Source organism: Apodemus sylvaticus, chromosome 14 (genome assembly GCF_947179515.1).
Source record: "Apodemus sylvaticus chromosome 14, mApoSyl1.1, whole genome shotgun sequence".
Lineage (NCBI taxonomy): Eukaryota > Metazoa > Chordata > Mammalia > Rodentia > Muridae > Apodemus > Apodemus sylvaticus.
Window position 1 is genome coordinate 70,181,523 of NC_067485.1, and position 15,502 is coordinate 70,197,024.

At 44.8% G+C, this 15,502-nt stretch overlaps 1 pseudogene; it reads right to left on the minus strand.

The window, feature by feature from the left end:
- Window positions 1-2,682: 2,682 nt before the first annotated feature.
- On the minus strand, window positions 2,683-9,022 carry LOC127664591 (polypyrimidine tract-binding protein 1-like; annotated as a pseudogene).
- Window positions 9,023-15,502: the final 6,480 nt, after the last annotated feature.

The following is a 15,502-nucleotide window of genomic DNA, read 5'->3' on the forward strand; positions in this document are numbered from 1 at the left end:
GGACCCCCATGAAAACCAAGCTGCACTATGTGTAGGGGGCTCATCTTCCTCCTGCTCGTTCACAAGACTTCCCAAGCTCCACCTAATGTTTGGTTGTGGGTCTCTGTATCTGTTTCCATCGGGTGCCAGGTGAAGCCTCTCAGGAGACCATTATGCTAGACTTCTGACTGCAGGCATAGATGAATATCATTAATAGTGTCTAGGGTTGACTCTCTCCCAAGGGACAGGTCTCAAGTTGGGCCAGTCACTTGTTGGCCATTTCCTCAATCTTAACTGGCTATTTTTAAAAAATTCTTCTCTAATATATTACATCCTAACCACTGTTTCCCTTTCCCTGTGTCCTCTCATCCCTTCCCCACCAACTCCCCTCATTCCCTTCCCACTACCTCCCCTCTCCCCTAGATCTATTCCTTCTCTCTTTCCCTTCTGAAAGGAGCAGGCATCCCAGGGATCTCAAGGAAACATCGCATATCAAGTTGCAATGAATCTAGGCACAGTGAGTCTATGGCTGGATAAGGCAGCTCAGTAGGAGGAAAAGGATCCCAAGAGCTGGCAAAAGAGTCAGAGACAGCCCCTGCTCCCACTGTTCAGTGTCCTACAAGTCCGTGTGTGCGTGCATGTGTGTGTGTGTGTGTGTGTGTGTGTGTGTATGTGTGTTTGTAGAACACTAGGTCAGACACATTCAGGCTCCCTGATTGTTGGTTTAGTCTCTGTGCCCCTATGAGCCCTGTTTAATTGATTCTGTGGGTTTTCTTGTGGTAAAGCACCAATATTTTGATAAGAAGAATGATAGTAAAGATCTGGTGATGGTTACCATTGTTCCTGGGTCTAAAAAGGCACCAGGATAACCAGATAGTGTTATTACTTGAATACTAAAGGGTTATGGTTCTTTATCATCTCTAAAGATATTGATGTCTCCAGAGAAATATGCTGAATAAATTGTCAACAGATAACCTACTCAGACATGTAGTTGGTGACTTGTTAGTGTCAAACCAGGGTTTAGGTACAGGACATAAGCAGGAAGGAAACAGTCTTTTCTCACAGCAAGTCTGCATCAGTGATCTTTGAGGACATGAATGAGTCCTAGGGAGATGTATGTAGAACTTGAATGAAGAACTTTTCCTCTTTTGGAATGCAGTGAAGGACCTACCTAACAGCAAGGAACCTTAGAGCATCTTGAAAGGCTTTCTAAGAAGTATCCTATTGATAGTGTACTGCAAGCCATGTGGTTAAGGCCTCCAGGTCTTTTGATAAGCCTTAGATATGAATGAATATTTGATGCCTGCCCTTCTGTAGACCTTCCTAACTAAGAAGCTGGTTAGGCCTGGTATGGCCTGAGTCTTCCTCTACCAGTTCTTATAGCTTCATCTCTGACTCCAAGCCAAATAAAATAATTTACAGGATATAAAATGGCTTTCATGGGTTCCCCCTCCCCAACACACACACATAAACCATCCAAGACAGCATGAATTGTGGCCAGGGCTATCCCCAGGACAATACAGAGACTATGGTCGTTACCAAAATTTACATCTGCCATCCTGAAAAAACTGTTGTGCTATTGCCAACCCACACAGGTATAAAGATAATCTTTATACACTTCCCTCTCCTCCATAGAATCTCAGGGTCCAGGGTCTTCCCAGGGAAACAGACTGAGCTTGGAGACATGCGTTTGCAACAGGTAGTTAAGGCTTGGGGCCAGCTGCTCACCTAGGCTGAGCCAGAGGTGAGCAGGAGACAAGTTTTTAATCCAAAAGTTAAAGGTGGGGTCCTCTTGAAGGTCTCAGAGCTCTTTCAGTAGGCAGGTTAGTTAGAAGACAGCCAGGAAGGGAAGGGACCGGGAACAGGGACACTTTGATATCACACAGTCCACCGACCGTCTCTGCTACGAACATTACTTAAAACTATATTTTACACGTACAAGTGGAGAGTCATGTGGAAATATTGCTGGGCACAGGTATCAGCGTCTGTGAAGAATAGAATAGGAAGATCACATGAGGCTCAGCAGCTGAAGATGGCCTGGGCCCTCTGGATTGGCCAGAGACAATGGGAGAATCATGTCACTTGGTTATAAGGGTCAAGGTGGTGTCCCCAGCTCCTTTGGAATATATGCAGGCCACCAGGATCACCTGCATGTTGAAAGACAGACTTAGCCTCAGTAGATGGGTAAACTTTGCAGTCCAGGCTGGTTTTGCAAGGCAGGAGAAGTCACCTGTGCTCTGTGGTACCACTGGGGCCCCATGCCTATACCCCTCAAAGCATGGTACTGACCCTGACTGGGCCTCTCTGGCCCAAGCCATTTCCCACTGTGACAATATGGTCTAGATTTAATAAAAGAAAAAAAAGGCGAACTACTTTCTCTTGAAAAAAGTAAAATCTCTGGTCTTGAAGGTCACTTCAGCTGCCTTTTAAAAGTGGCTTTTCTAGAATGGTGAGAGCTGTCACAGGCACCTAGATGGTGGACTTAGGCAAGGACATGCACAGGTGGTGTCCCTTCATGGGTCATCAGGGTCTGGACCACATCCTGCTCAGTGCCCCATCTGGATCAGTGCCATCTTGCCCAAACCCAAAGCCTTTCATCATGCCGCTGGCACAGAAGCAAAGGCTCTTGTAGTCCTCCCTGGACACCATAGGTGAGATGTTCTGAAATGCCTTGGGGGCCAGATTATTGAAGCGCTACTGTAGTTAGCTCTCATAGCCTTCAGTTGGGTCCTTGTCCTCTTGTCCGTATCTGCCATTCTGGTGCTTTGAAAACACGGTGGTGCACGCTGACTTCCCCTGCAGCTTGTGTCTATTCAGGTGGCTCATGACCAGCTGGGCCTGGCTGCCAACTGCCATCTGTACCAATGAGTTCTCCTTGTTGAACAAGACATTCACCCGCTGCGTGACGCCATAGACACAAAGAGAATGAAGAGGCTTGGGGTGTGACTCTTTCAGGGTTCAGGTTGCTAACCAGCAGGATGGAATTCATTCCCAGCTCCTGCCAGGCCTGGGATGGCAATGCAGACAGCCATGGCTTCAAATGCTGCCTATTGAATAGCTAGTGGGGCCAGCACTCTGTGGGTGTTAGGAACAGAGAGGCAGAAGGCTGCAGCCATGGTTAGGTAGAACAGGCCTGGCTGTCTCCAGAGGGCAAGCCATGGCGAGTGCAGTGTCTGCCCTTGTTATTATAGTTGAGATTGAGGCTGCTGAACTTGGAAAAGTCAGTGTGCAGCATGTGTCAGGCTTTGTCGCTGCCCTGGTCATCCAGCGAAAGCTGGGTGTGCCCTGTGTTCTCAGGTCAGCTTGCTGCAACAGCATCTGGAATCGGTTGTTCTTTGCAAGTGAGATAATCTTGAGAATGGTGTCAAAATGAGAGGAACTGATAAAGCACACCCAGGGACACTAAGGAGAAGAAGAGGGTTTCCATGACGATCCTGAGCATGGAGACTCTGGTCTGCCGTGGCCATCCTCAACCTCAGTGGTGACAGCCAAGGTCAGGCTTCCCAACTGCATAGAGTTCGAGGCCTGCAGACCCACTTGGGCACACACCTGGTGGATTGAGCTGGTACTGAGCTCCTTGTGTTGGAGAACTGAAGGTAGACGGGATATCCACATAGGATGGGACCCACTGACTCTAGTAGTTGACCATGGCCTTGGCAATCTCCTTCGTATTGACCTTGATAAAGGACTGGTTCCTCCTGGCCAGCATGAGGAGGTTGCTGACTTTCCCAAAGGGCGGAGTCTAGGGAGAGGACCTCACCCTCAGTGACATCACTGAGCAGCTTTGTGTGTAAGTGACTCTGGAAGGGGCCCCTGCCCAACTGTGGTCTCCTTTCAATTTCCTGTTGTGGTTTCTACTGGCTGCTTCGGCTGAGTGGCTGTTCTTGTTGAAGGGGCAGTTACCCGACACACATAAAGACCTTGTAGGATCCGGGCTTTGTACCTACCTACAGTCACATCTGGGTATGCACATAGAGCAGACCCAGGGAAACAGACTGGAGGTGCAGGACTATGAAATGGACATTCTAAAAGGTGACTTTTGTGCTTGCTTTATATAGAGAAGATTAAAGATTTTCATTTTCTTTAGTTTCTTGATACTGGGAACTGAACTCTGGTCCTCTGGAAGAAAAATCAAGCACTCTCAGCCATAACTCTGAGTCCTCTCTCTAGCCCCTCCCACTGAATTGCAATAGATATGACATATTCATATCTATTCAGACCCATATATCCACTGAATATCAATTAATTCATTGTCTCTGAATCTTGAACATCAAGCTAGATGGCTTCAGAAAGAGCTGGTCTAGAGGAACGGGAAGAACAAGAGAATTAATACAGGCTAAGTAAATTCAATGATGGGTCCTAGAAATACTTAATACCCAGAACTTTGTATAGATCCCACTGCAGTCTTGAGGTGTGCTATACCCATTTTACAGATAGTCAGTTGGGTCAGCTTCCTTGCTAATGCTTTCACAGATAGCCAAACAAGGAGAAAGAATTCTTCAGTGTGACAGAGGCTTTCTAGCCTCCAGTTAGGGTTCTTAACTCACAAGTCAGGGTGCCCAAAACTCAGGATCACAGAAAACTTCCATTGAACCATTGGCCTCAGGTTCTTGTCCTGCTCATTGGAATGGGTCTCACGGAGCAGCAGGAGGGTGAGGATTTGGAAAGGAGCTTATGGGTATGCAGATGGGGGCTTAAGATAGATCAAGCCCAGCTCCTGTGGCAAGAGGACCAGTGAGCTGCTAGTTTAGTGGCCTTTTATAGGACTTAAAACAGAAGGTGAGCTGAGGCACCTGGGGGAAGCTGGTCTGTCCAGTTAACCCACCCTATAGGTGTCTATGGGCTTCTCAACCCCAAATGTCTTGATTAGAGTCCTGGCCTCATCTTCACATAAAACCATCAAGCAGATGTTTAAAAAAAAAATAGAAGAAAGATAACAAGAATCCAGACAGTGGTCTAGAGTGCCCTAGTACTTAAGGAATTTCTGGCCTCTGGCTGGGCCAGAACAAAACCCTTTCTGGCTGAGGACAAGATGAGAGGACCCTGTCTCTAAGCTGCCTAACCAGTTTCTTCCTATCTCCTGGTCTCACCACTAGAACGTGGTAGAAATGCGTGACCATCAGTGTCCCCCTGACTCCTTCCCACACTCCTAAGGGCTGTAAGTTATCTTACCCATGAAAGGCTGTACAACTCCATTGAGTTAGAAGCCTCCTGTAGTGCAGTGGGGTTCCCCTTCAGTATAGCTCTGTTTACTGGTGTTCCCCATCTGTACCATTTCCTCTGAGTAACACTGGCAGCTGCTGGCAGGTACACTTTGGGTTTCCCTTAACTTAACATCATTTGTCTGGCCAACAGCAAGTTGCTGAACTAGCCCACTATCAAGTTTCTCATTAGCAAAATGAAATGGGTCCAATACCATAGGTATCCATGGTGCATCAGAGGGTGGAGCAAGACAATTCGAGTTTATCCACTGGCTCCGTGCTCGGCTCCATTAGGTGAGGGAGGGGCATGTTTAATTCTTATTGTTATCATAGGCTTTGGCTTGCCTAGAATCAGTATTTTATCTGACTCCAAAATAAACTTAGGTGGCATAAAAACAGAATCAATGCCTGGGCACATTTATAGAATCAACCAAGTTACAGAAACGTCATGTGTTATAAATAAACAAATGGAGGTCAACCTTCCTGTCATTATGAGGCACAAAGGAAATGGTTTGGAACATAAATAAATAAATAAATATCCAAGAGGGTTGAATACAAATGTATAAAGCCAACTCACAAAATTCTCTTGTTGGATTTTTTTTTAATGCCCTATTTCCTCTGATATTTGCTCCATTTCTCCTGTCCATCTTTATGTGGAATATAGATAAATCTGTAGAAAAGAGATGAAAATGGACTTGTAATTAGATGTGCTGTGTAATGTGTATGTGTATGTGCATGCTATGTTTTTGTAACGTGTGTGTGCATGTACATGATAGTACACATAGAACCCTGGGTTTGCCATTGGGACACATCTGTCATTACTTTTCTAGCTTATTCTATGAGGCAGAGTCTCTCAGTCAGTCCCAGAGTTTGCCCATAAGGCTAGTCTGGCTAACCAACTTGCTGTACAAATTCCATGTCTCCGCCTTTCCAGGCTGGAAGTAGGAGTGAATCTACACATATACTCAGTATTTATGTGGTTCACTGGGAACCTGAACCCGGGTCCTGATGTGGCCAGAGCTTTAACCACTGAGCCACCTCCCAAGTCTCTTAGTATATGTAATTTCTTTTCTGTCTAGCATTGTGTGGGCTCAGTGATGAACTTTGCCATCACCTACTGTGTTTAATAACTACAACCATTGGTGAATGTCATTTCAATCTGAAACCTTTGGGACTCCGGGATCTTCCTCAGTTAAAGGTAGCTTTTGGGACAAATCCAAATCTAAGGATAAGAAGGAGGCGTGCCTGGGAATTATGGTTCAAGATGCTGAGGGAAGGACATTTAGCAGGCGCTGCCTCTGCTGATGCTGCCTAGTGATAATCCTCTTGGAGTCGGCGACTTTGCACTTTTGGCTCAAGCTGAAACTCCTGTGAGACACTAGCTTCCTTTGAAGACAGAGCTCTTAACTGTCCAGTGACAATGTTTGGGCTTCAGCTTTTACAGCCCCTTCTGGAGGGGACACACTTTGATGTCCTTTTAAACCTCAAGAAATCACGTTTTATAGGTGGTGTAAACAGTGTGTTTCCAGGCTGAAGACTCCGAGCAGGAGGGCATGCCTACAAGGATAATAAGACTGACAGAGAGCACAAGGGAAAGAGAGGCCTGGTGTCAATTTTGTGCAGAGGGCTTCGGTTTTCAATTCTTGTAATGGTGGGATGCTCAATCAGATGGTGAACGGATTTGTCTCCAGCGTCTCCTGTTTACACTTCTCAAGCCTGTCTTTCCACTCCGATCACGTGTGATCCATGGTCTGCACTCTGTTGCTCTGTCAGTTTCTTAATTGTTCTTTATTTTGCTTTTTTTGTTGTCCTAGAAGTTTCCAAGAATATTGTTTTGGGAGTGTGGTTCACCAGCTAGCCTTGGGACTAGGAAGGAAAGACACTCTCCCCAAAGCTGGTGTCAGGACCATGTTAGAATTGATTCCTTCTCTGCCCCTCCCACCTTTATTTAATCTACAGGTTCTCTGTGGCTTGAGCAGAGACAATTACTCATTTTATTAGAGGTCTTGCCTGGGGACCTTCTAGAAGGATGGATGACTCACACTTGCTGGTTAACTTGTCTGCCAGCAAGTGAGTTATCTAAGTAGGCTGTAAGCTTCATCTGGAGCTGTCTAATAACCAAGTCCAACCTATGGCCTAGCGGGCTATAGGTATGCCGCCAAGCGTGGTTGTGATGTGATGTGGCCTGACATAAATTCATCAGTTTGTCTGAAATATTATGATTTTGGGCACGTTTTTTGCAGCCTGGATATATATATATATATATATATATATATATATATATATATATATATATATATATATATATATATATATTCCTTATGCATACTTGAAGATGATAATGACATTTTACAATATCAAATGTTTAAACACATTTGGACCAGTTCTCAAAGTTCTTGAGAAGTGAACTTCTAGACTCTTGTGAATACCCTCATACACAGTTTCCCTAATTATATTCTTGCTCTGTGTCCCCTACCTGTGACGACTCACCTAGGTCAAAGTCAAACCAGAAGAGGTGATATAGACTCAGCAGGGCAGTTGGACTGCAGGATGGCTTGTGTAGATTGCAATGGTCTGTGGATGCTTAACTGATGCAGAGTTTAATCTGGGAGGCAAAGCCAAGGACCTTCTGCAGTGTTTCTCTGCTAGTGATCCTTATACAAAGAGGCAAATTTTATGCTGCTACATTTTGCCCAAATCTATTCATTTACTATCTCTGTTATAATAAAGCACAACAGGCTAAATGTAAATTCACTTTTCCCTTTCCTGGAGGTTAGGAGTCTGAGATCAGAATGGCAGCTGGGTTGATATCCTTCTAGGCCCTTGCTTGTCTTGCTGAAAGCTATCCTCCTGTAGTGTCTTCAGATGGACCTCCCTATACAGTTACCTCTGGTCTGTTTTCTTCCTCTTTAGTTGAAATCTGTCAGATTGAATTAGAACCCATTCTGCACCCGCACTTTAACCTCATCACCCCTATCACCCCTTTAAAGGCCTTACCCCACATTCAGCCATGTTGTGAGGTGGGACAGCCAGAGCGTCAGCATATAAATCCCATGATACACAGTGAACTCCAGAGCAATAATAAAAGGTAGTTGGGATTGGCTTACCTGAAGGAGCAAAATCCTCCAATTTGTAACTCGGTTGTCCTCAAATGAAGGATAAGAGTTGGCCGTGAGCTTTTGTCAAAACTCACCTCCCTAGAGTCCCTTCAGGTCTGTAGACTTCAGTGCTTTAAAAGACTTCCTTAGGAACAATGTGTGGTTGGACAGGAAAAGAGAATGGGTTGAATAGATTCCAGAGTAAAGCCCAGAGCTGTGACTCAGTGAGCTCTGCTTGGACATGACAGAGGTGCTTGAGTTTTACAAACTGATGTGTGTAAATGTTTGTGAACAAATCATTGGTCTGATGGTTTCACCTTTAGTGGCACTGAGTAAGGATGAATTTCATAGTAGCTAAGGTCAGTGTGACAAAAAGCCACATTCACAGGAGGGAAAATCACCTTGGTGCATTTCCAAGCTGAAGTTCCAGGAGCGTGGCTTGCTACCTCCCTGTCCTTGCCTACCTTCCTGCCGCCCCAAACTGCCCTTCTCCCACCTGCCCTGTCCTGCTGAATGCTACTCCAACTAGATTGCACACTTGCTCTTTACCATAACTTTCTGTGCACCATCACATTCATCCGTGTACAACGGAACAGGAACAGGGTCGGAAGGCAAGAGCGCAGGGGAGATGAACTTACTCTCCTGGTGACTGTTCTGATGAGAGTGAACAGTCTTCGTTCCGTGGATCTCAGTTTTCCCCCAGTCAAGAGATGTGACATGGGTAGGATGGACATGGTTCATCATGGTTATGGGCATAGGACTGGGCTGGACTGGAAGACACTAGCATCTTTAATGAGTATTTGACCTTCAGTTTCTTTAAAGTGGGATAATTAAGAGACTCTCATAAAGTTGTTGGGAAGGTTGAGCTCAGACATGGCATCTGAGTGTGAAGTGGAGCTTACTGTCAGCACCGCATCCAGCTCCTACTTGCATTCTAAATTCAGACCATCCTGGCTCTATGATTCTGGATCGCAATTTGGTCTGATTAGGCGAGTAACCAACTTTCTGTGGAGAGTGTGGGAAGTAGATATTACAGCAGTAAGCTAGATCCTGTTGTGTTTTACTAAAGTTGAGAAAGCTGTGACTTTGAGGAAATCATTTGCTTTGATATAGGCACATGTGTTTGGATATTTCCCCTAAATTCGTGGGTTAGAAACAAGCCCCAGTATAGCAGGGCTGAGAGGAGGGCTCCATGGAGATTCGAGTGTTGGGGTGGAAGCCCTCTGATGGTTTGCAGGAATGGGTCTGCTACAGAGAGAGCAGGTAGCTGTAGGAGCACCTTGCTCTCGTCCTGTCCTCATGTTCTCTTGCTCCACTCACGTGTGCCTCTCCCTGTCCAATGGGCTATGATTTAATATGACAGATGCAGGATATGCTCTTGGACTTGCCAGCCTCCAAAGTTGTGAGCTACATCAATATATTTTCACATATGCATGTGCCAATGTGTGTGTGTGTGTGTGTGTGTTCATGTGTATGGTTGCCCTTGCATGTCTGTGTTCATGCATATGGAGACCAGAGGTCAGCTGTTATTCCTCAGATGATATCCACCTTGTTTTCTGAGGCGGCAGCAGTTCTCACCAGGACCTGGGAGTCATTCCTTAGGTTAGGCTGGCTGACCACCCAGTTTCTTCCACACCTCCACCTACCTTCACCTCTCCAGTGTGGTGGGCACTGCCCTTCCCAGCTCCTTTATATAAGCTCTGGAGATGCGAACCCGGATGCTTATGCTTGCGTGACAGGTCCCTTACCATCTTGGCCTTCTCACCAGCCCTGTATATCTTCATAAAGAAGCCAGTCTGTGGAATTCGGTTATAGCCGCACAAAACACACTAAGGCAGTTGGCTTGGGTTGAGTGTGCATCATACTCTCTGAATGCCTGTGGGTCAGTGTGAGCAGGGTCACTGCCGTGGAGGCGAGGCTAAGTGACCGGCACACGCTAAAACTGTCTCTGCCTCAGCTAGCTACAGTGGAGAAAAGGAATGCCCATGTTCCTTGGGTGATGAACGAGGAAACCAAACACCACAGAGAAAAGGAAGAACAGACCTGAAGCCACAATGAGGTAGGAGAAAGAAACCTACATATTTCTTCCTAAGAACACAAGATTAAAAAGAAAAAAGTAAAAAGATTGCATGCCTGCTCTCCGAGCTCTGGTTTCTTTGCAACATTTGTCAGACAAGAAGAAATTGATTGCTTCGTTAGACCAGGCCGAGCTCTGGGAGGGAAGGCTGTGCTGCCTGCTTTACGTGATCAACTGAAAAATGCAAGATCCCATGCCACCTCCAGCCAGAGCTATCGCAGCTGTAGCTCCACTGAACCCTCATTGTTTCTTTGAGCTTTTGCTTCCGTTCAAAAGAAAACTAAAAGAGAGGCTAGTCTTGTGTATTCTAAGAAAGGATAATGAGAGACAGACTTCTAGCAATCACACACACATAATCACACACACACTCTCTCTCTCTCTCTCTCTCTCTCACACACACACACATACTCACATACACACAAGCACATACACACACTCAAATACATATACACTCATAGACACACTCACACACATACACATACACTCACATACATGTTACATACAAAAGCAAATCACTGGATGGTTCTGGTTGGTGCTCACTTCCTCACATGATGTAAGAGGCAAGGAAGCTTTCTGGGGACCTCTTTTTGGGGTCATAATCCAAAGACCCTCTATTCCAACACAATAGTCTTGGGAGATAAGATTTCACCATAGATTTGGGAGTTGGGCAAGGGGCACATGAAGTCCAAAGCATCCTTCATCTCTTCCAGACAACCACGATGGCTTCTCTTGACAGTGTCACTTAGCTCTCATGTTTACTGAGTCCCCACAGAGGCGAGGACTTCAGAAGGGCAGAACAGGACAAAGCATCGTGCTGCTCACATTCAGAGAAGCAGGTGATGGCCAGAAAGCAAGACCCTCTGTAGTCTCTTTCTGGCTCTTTCCTCTGGTCTTGGGGATGAGTGTTTATGGCACCAAAGCCAGGCTTTTCCTGTATAATTTTATCCTACTTTGAACTTTCCAGGGCAGGAACAGAAGCTAGAGGCAGAGGGCCAAAGGGATAAAATTGTACTCTGAAATGGGGGCACTGAGTTCCTGCATTGAAAGCCCTCACAACTAGGGCCTCCTCATTAAGAGATTCTAAAGAGAGCCCTCCCTCTCAATAGCTTTCTCAAGAAGCCATCGGAAAGCAAATGCTGGGTGGCAGGGTTTGTGCCAAGTTGCTTTTGTGGAGGGCTCGGGGGAGGCTCCTTAGAGGAAGTGTCCAAACTGAGTCACAACTCGGACTGATTGTCAAGCTGGTCACATTAGCTTCTCCGCTGTTTGCCTGGAGGTCTCTGGAGGTCTCGCTGCCCTGAGATGGCCAATGTGCTATTTATCATCAAGAAACTCAGCAACTTTAGCATGCATTTTGGAGCCCAGAGTGCTTACACACAAAACAAAACAGTATACTCTTCTTCATAAGGGAAAAACACTCCCTACAAGTCATATGATTTGGCCAAAGTCAGAGACAGCAGAGTCAAGATGAAAACTAGGTCTCTTCTTCTCCTCTGCTCTTTTATGGTTTTAAAGACCAGGAATGGGGCCAGGGAGCTAGCTCAGTGACAGAGACTACCAGAATCACAAAATGACAACAATAATAATAATAACAGTAATGACAATACAGTAAGACCAGAAGTGGACTCCTTCATAGATACTTGCATTTACCCAATGCTCCACTGTATTGTGGTCTGGTTTGCATAGAACAAGCCTGAACTTCAAAATAAATCTGTTTTAACAACGTTGAGTGAAATGCAGCATGGCCTCATTCTTCTCTCTTGGGAACACTTTGTTCCCCCTTTCTTCATTCCCGTTCTTTGTACTCTCTGATGTATTTGCAGGGACTTATTCAAATGCTTGCTGTGTTATACTTGCGTGTTTGAACACTTGCTCTCCAGCCAGTGGTGGTATTTTGAGAGACTGTGAACCCTTTAGGAGGTGGGATTTAGACATAGGAAGTGGGTCACTAAGGGGGTGGAGTAGTAAGAGGTTTGTCCTAGTATAGTCCAGCCCTAGTTCCAGCCCTGGCATAAGCTCTCTAGTTCTTGGTCCACAGTACCCATAGCTTCTTGTGAGAAGTCACTGCATTTCTGTATTCCGCCATCACAAACCCTGAAGCCCAAATAACACACTCCATTACACTGCTTCTTGTCATGCATTCAGTCACAGGGACAAGAAATATGACTAACAGGATACCAAACACATGGCTGTTTATGGAGATCCACACAGTGTCTGAACAGTCAGGTTAAAAACCACAGTAAGAATGCTCTTAACTTGTCCAGCAGTGGTGATGTACACCTTTAATCCCAGCAGAGACAGGTGAAGCTCTATGAATCTGGTGCAGCTTGGTCTACAGAGCAAGTTCTAAAACTGCTAAGGTTATATAGAGAAGCCATTTCTCAATACACAAAAACAAAAACAAACAAAAGAAGGGAAGAAGGAAAGAAAGAAGGAAAGAAGGAAGGAATACTTTTTATACCTCCAATATATTTTGGTTCATCTACACTGCTAACACGGAACCATGGAAATATTCCTCTGGCTATCTCAAGTGGATTTATACTATCAGTCTTGATTTGGAGGGACTGAGATATCTGGCACTCAGGAGGAACTAGATGACATTGTAGAGACAGGATGGAAGAGACTGACCTAAGCCAGGAGTTAGAATTAGTACCTGAGTTTTGAAGGTTTGACCAGGACAGGAGGAAACTTACTGAAGACCTTTTAGAGCAGACCTTCTAGAATGTTCTGAGACATTGAAAAAAGAAGCAGAGTTAACCTGAACATTAAAATTCCATTTCTAAGCTCAGGAGTAGAGATAATACCTGATTCAAGATTCACACAGAAACCCAAACTAGGAGGAGGGGCCTGAGAGAGGAATTATCTAGAAACCCCTGAGGACAGCACGGGTGTGCCTTGGCCTGCTTGCCTGGCTGCTCCATAGAGGCCGCAGGTGCTACTCGGCATAGAGTTGAGCTAGATCGCATCCTGTTGGTGAAAATGTGTTACTTCTCATGTTTATAAAATGTGATCCCCTTTGGCCCTTTTTTCCTCCAAGTCCTCCTTGGCTGAAGTTTCGAACCTGTCTTTCCAACCGTAGAAAAACACATTAGGAATCCCAGTTCACAGTTTCCAATTCCCTGGCCATGTAACAGCTTTTCAAGTTATTGGCCATCTTCCTTTCTCCTCCTGCCATGCTTTCGAGTCTTTCATAGCCTCTCTGCTCCTCAGGGTGAACCACGACTCTTTTAAGGCAAAATAATAGAGTGGAAAGGAGTAGGAGGCGTGGCATTCTGAGCTATATATGAAGCGTAGATTGCTTCCATGTGGCCTGAAGAGAGTGACCTGGCTTCCTGTGCCTCAAGGTGCTTACAGTTTTTGATCTGTAAAACTGATTCCTGCATATCACCCTGAGAACGTCTTTATGAAACGTTGGCAATCATAACCAGCAGAAAGACAGACAGAAGGACAGACCTCTAAATTCTCCTCCTGAAACCTACGTGTTTCTTACTACTACCTTCAAAACTAGTAAGAGCTTAAAGGTTTTTTGTTTATTGTTTTGAGACCGTCTTACTATGTAGCTCTGGCTGTCCTGGGATCATTACAGAGACCAGGCTGGCCTTGAACTTACCAGTATCTACCCCCCTCTGCTGCCTGAGTACGGGCATTAAAGGCATGTGCCACTGTGCCCAACCCAAAGGCATTTACTGAATGCCTGGACCATCACAGTTTCTCTATGACATAGTCATAATCTTCAGACCCATGAACTTTGTTTAAGAAACAAAGTCTCCCTCTCAATTCTTTCCAAAGAAACTGAATCCCTAATTAAATAAAAACAACAACAACAAAAAAAACCAAAAAAACAAAAAAAAAAAAAAAACAACAACAACAACAACAACAAAAAACAAGGGCTCCTGAGTCACGGTTGCAAGTATAGGAATTTTTAGACTATCATGGCTCTTGCCATGCCTACAGATAGAATCTGGGCCTAGAAAAGTCTATGAAAGTTTAAAGTTCACTTCTCCTATGCTGTTTTAACTTGAAAATGCAATCAGGATTGATGAGAGAGAGAGAGAGAGAGAGAGAGAGAGAGAGAGAGAGAGAGAGAGAGAGAGAGAGAGGGAGGGAAGGAGAGAGAGAGAGAGAGAGAGAGAGAGAGAGAGAGAGAGAGTGAGAGAGAGAGAGAGAGAGAGAGAGAGAGAATTACTTTACCAGTTTGTGGGAATTTATATACCCTCAATAAAATTAATATTTTATTTGAAAAGTTATTTTGTGGAAATTGATGGGAAATAAGTGTCATTACTAAGAAACGAAGGTTGAATCTTTGAGCAGTGATGAACAGAAAAAGGGGACATCAGTAACCCAGAGAACTGACATTTATTATATGCATCTTTTAGGGTTACAGAATCATTGATTTCACCATCCCCAAGACCTGTCTTCTTTTTTTTAAAAGCAATAATATAGAGTTTCAAATATCAAGGTGTCTTTCTGGGTCAAATATTTGTAAATTAAATTAATTCGTGTATTAACTTCAAACATTTCAGAGACAGTGAGATTCAAGCCCCTTGTTGAAGACTAAGCTTAGAGCGTCCAGCGTGGTTGGCCACCTAAAGGAAAAGCAACCAGCGAAAGTCACATGCTATGGCTTCAAAGGGTCATGCCTTGACATTTCCATGACATTCATGAATATTAGTCACACTCAATCACCCCAAGAAAGTGAGAGGAAAAATGATCTGACTTTCAGAAAACTGGAAAGCTGGCAAAAGGTAAAAGATAGGCAGAGGCATTGGGATAGGGTGTCTTGATTGGCCTAAATACAGATATTTTTACTTCTTCCACTCTTTGACAAGGACACAGGAGATAATGGTTCAAAACAAGTGACACTTGCTGCATCCTGAGGAGACATGAATACACTGTCTACCCCAGATAGGAAACCCTGGTGGATGCACTAGGTAACAATACCCCAAGTTCATCCTAATGAAGTTTATTGGAATTCTAAGAGTGTCAGTGGAATTACAAGTTTATTGGAATTACAAGTGGATGAGGAGTTACTCTCGAGTGTGGATGGCTGAAGGACAGCCGCATCACTGAAAGCCTAGCCCAGCATGGACGAGAACTCTCAAAAACTGCAACTCTGGAACTCTCTGCAGGACTCAGAGGTAGATCTTCAG